We start from the raw sequence: 4,146 nt of genomic DNA, 5'->3' as shown, positions 1-4,146 counted from the left end.
GGGCCTGCAAAAAAAAACTCCTAATCAACAATCTCATAATAAATAAATAAATAAATATATATATAGTGCGATGATATCTCAGCTGTATCGCGCTGCCCTAATGGCTGGCATGCTGGGGGTTTTCAGCAGGGTAGGACAGAGCACAGTTGTACGTCGTCTGTCCTCTCAAATGAATGGGTGGACAGCGGCAGACGCAGGCAGGCAGCCATGCGCGGCCTGCAATAACCCTGGAGCAGATAACATCACAGCCTACTGCTGCGCACAGGGCCCACACTCAAACTGTCCGTCAGGACTGAAACAGAGAGGAGGAGAGAGAGAGAGAGAGAGAGAGAGAGAGAGAGAGAGAGAGAGAGAGAGAGAGAGAGAGAGAGAGAGATTGTGTCTGTGTTAGTGTTAAAGTCTGTGCCCTTGTGACTTTAACACTAACATGTGTGTACACACACAGGACGTTGAGTGTGCATGTGTATGTGCATGTGTAATTGAGTGTCCACGTGTGCGTCTGTAAGACAGAGAGAGAGAGACATTGTGTGAATGTTTGTGAGTCAGTGCCCTTGTGTGCTAGAGGTCAATACCAATGGGATGTTTTACGGTATCAGCCATTTATGTTACCGATATCCCGCCGTTTGATTAGCCGTCTTTAAAGGGCTCTACCAGGCACCTTTTTTCAAGAGCATACTGGTATCAAATTAAACTAGAGATCTTGAGGAATCAAGAGGTACCGGCCATGTCATGCTGGCTTACTGGTAAAGGTGGTAGATTTTGCTTGAAAGTTACGCTATTTAATTTCATTCATGGGCCATTTTCAAATGGGGTCCCTGTCCCTTGACTTCTCACCTCAGGACGTCTAAATGAAAATGGGCTCAACAGAACCACAAAAGACTCCTCTTTACAGCCAGGCTGATTTATGCTATGCAGAATTAGGCCCAAACCCGACAGTGTAAAAAAGATTCCCAGGGATGTGTGTGTATGTATGTTTGTGATATCAGCCTTTTCCTGCTCCAAACTATTGTTATTATATCTGCCTTTAAAAATCCACTATTGCAGGGGTGGCCAACCAGTCAGAGACTAAGAGCCACAAAAATGACTGTGTTACCACAAAGAGCCACACCATATATACCAGCGTTTCTCAACCTTTTTTTCAGTCACGGCACCCTTCATGTGTTTATAGATCCCACCCTCTGGCCTTTGAAGTTGCTAATGTATTTTATTTGGGCCTCACAGGGTTAAAAGTGAGACCCACAGTTGCAAAATTACAAAATCACTTTTAGCTATTTAGAAAAATAAGTCTGTAAATTAGGGATGCTCGATATTGGCTTTTTTACCGATACCGATATACCGATATTGTCCAACTCTTAATTTCCGATACCGATATCAACCGATATCAACCGATACCAATATATGCAGGGTTTCCCCCCCCAAAAAATGGAATAATTTCAGGTAATTAACATTACATATATCTCTTGTTGTGGAATTAACACAACATTATGCATACTTTTGACAATAAATAAAATCAGAATTTGTTCTTACTTGCTTGCCTGGGTAAATAAAGGTTATAGAAATGTAAAAAAAAAATAAAGTTTTAAGTATTTTTGAATTTTTTTTTGAAAACCGATACCGATATTTTCCGATATCACATTTTAATGCCGATATCGGCCGATAATATCGGTAGGCCGATAATATCGGACATCCCTACTGTAAATGTTTATTTAAAAATGGTTAAGCAAGGGCGGCTAGGTGGTGTAGTGGGCAAGGCGCTCGCCATCAACGCTGGAGATGCTGGGTTCGAATCCAGCTCTCGGCGTTGCTATCAGCTTGGCTGGTCGTTCATACTAACACAATTGGCAGTGTTAGGGGTGGGAAAGCTGATGGGTGGGTCCTGGGCGTTGTGGACAGCGACCCCTACAGTTCGGTCGGGGCGCCTGCACAGCGAGGGTAGGATCTGGAGGGAGGTAGTGTGACCTTCCACACGTTACACTCTCCCGGTGAGAATCTGCGCTGCCAGGCTGGCTGCCGGCTGGCTGCACATGCATCGGAGGAAAGCATGTGACAGTCTCCGGCCTCCCGGACCAACAGTAGGGGGGAGTGCGCAACAACCAGGAAGGGGGTTGGGAATTGGCATAACGACTAACAGTGGGATGGGAGAAAAATCGGAAAAAGGAGGGGGGGAAAAGTTTTAAAGGGGACATGTACTGCTATTCCTAGCACTATTTGGGCAACTTTACACAATTCCTGTGAGTGTATTGAAGACATCTGTATGTTTTTTTATTTCTAATCAAGTACTCAAAACCATCATTTTTGAGTGACAGTCTGCGACTGGTAGACAGAGAGAGATAGAGAGAGAGAGAGATAGAGAGAGAGAGAGAGAGAGAGAGAGAGAGAGAGAGAGAGAGAGAGAGAGAGAGAGAGAGAGAGAGGGAGGGGGTGGGAGAGAGAGAGAGAGAGAGAGAGAGAGAGAGAGAGAGAGAGAGAGAGAGAGAGAGAGAGAGAGAAAAAAGACAGGCCGTTCTTTTTTTCTCTGCCTCTCGTGCTGCGCGGCAGCTTGTGGGGGGGGGCCCTCCCTTCTTCCCTCTCTCTTCCTTTTTTTCTTTCTATCACTCTCCCGTTCGGAGGTGTGTGTGGCGCGGCAGGTCCCCCCCCCCTCCCCCCAAGTGCTCCTGAATGCTCTCTATCTCTCTCTCTCTCTCTCCCTCCAGAGTGCACGCAGAGTATGAGGAAGTGGTTTCCACTCGCTGTGTACAGTCAGTCTATGTAGATTGTGGGCGGGCATTAGCTACAACCACAGAGCCAATCACATCACTGTCTACTACCCAGAGCCTGAGTAACGTCATTCAGGCCTTCAAATCAGGATGGCCTAATTTACTGGAGAAGGAAATGATCTGAGCTGAATCAGAGCAATCCGCCAATATGGTATTTAGACACTAAAACACATTGATACGAACTCCTATTACTATAATACAATGCTAGAGACTGAAAAATGACATTTATAGTACATGTCCCCTTTAAAAAAAAAGAAAAAAAAATGGTTAAGCACATGTACATAGTCAATGTGTCCTGTTGTTCAGCCTCACAATGCTATTGGATAGTAAATGTGTTTATAGGTCCCACCCTCTGGCCTCTGAAGTTGCTAATCCAATGTCTTTTTTATTTGGGCCTCAAAGGGTTAACCTCTTAAGCCTGAGCGGTCCGGTAATGGACCGCAAATGACATCACGCCATAAATTCATCTCTACAGAATGTATGAATTAATTTTGTGTTTTCTTTTCTTTTCTTATAATATAAAAAGTATATTATATAATGTATTACTAAATTATGTTATATCAAGTAAAACTTTATGGAAGAAAAAATTTAAATGTAAGGGGGTAGGGATCAATAAGCTTAGCTTCCCTCTACTCCTTGCTATTGTTTGTTTATAATTTATTTTTCATTATGATTGTTTTGGTTGATGGAGCTTGATATTGTGATTTGTTTGGAGGAATATGGAGAATACATGTTCAAAAATAAACGTTTTCATTCATTTTCATTCATTCATTTTCAAATGTAGCAAAGAGTAAAGACCCTAACCCTGTCAAAACAGCAGTCAAGGTGTATATTTTCAGCATTAAGTTTGTTTACCAATGATTTTAACTGTTATTAGTGAAATATAAGATTATAGAAATCTCAGGACATTGAGTCCGAAACCGGATTTCGAATTTCGAAAAACTACACTACCCAGCTCACGCCAGCCACTGTCAATCATCTGACTTCTGGATTTACTTTTTTATTTCTCTTATTTTTCAGGATTATCTCCCACAAACCTGAATGTTATTGCCATAAAACAGAATGCAGTTAGTTTCTCTACCTTTCTGTGAACGTCTAGCAAAAGACGGCATTGCAATCTGATGAAAAATGGTGGATACATTTAATTTATTATAAAAAAGTAACTGTACTTACAGTAGATTTCATTCACGGTTTGTGAATCACGCCTGGTGATACTAATTCCAGATTCCAGATATTCTATAATCATATTTCAAATTGCATGTGTCCGGATGGCAGAATTCAGTACTGTATCTACAAAACATTCTGTTTAAAGGGGACATGCATTGCTATTCCTTTCACTATTTGGGCAACTTTACACAATTCCTGTGAGTCTATGGAACACATCTGTAAA

The 4,146-nt window shown here is 42.2% G+C and overlaps 1 protein-coding gene across 1 annotated transcript in view; it reads right to left on the bottom strand.

Moving 5' to 3' along the window:
• The window catches only part of nfatc3a (nuclear factor of activated T cells 3a), a 264,899-nt gene that overhangs the window by 222,112 nt on the left and 38,641 nt on the right, over positions 1–4,146 (bottom strand).

Source organism: Notolepis coatsorum (genome assembly GCF_963971535.1).
Source record: "Notolepis coatsorum genome assembly, chromosome: 20".
Classification (NCBI taxonomy): Eukaryota; Metazoa; Chordata; class Actinopteri; order Aulopiformes; family Paralepididae; genus Notolepis; species Notolepis coatsorum.
This window is presented reverse-complemented; position numbering and strand designations above follow the sequence as displayed.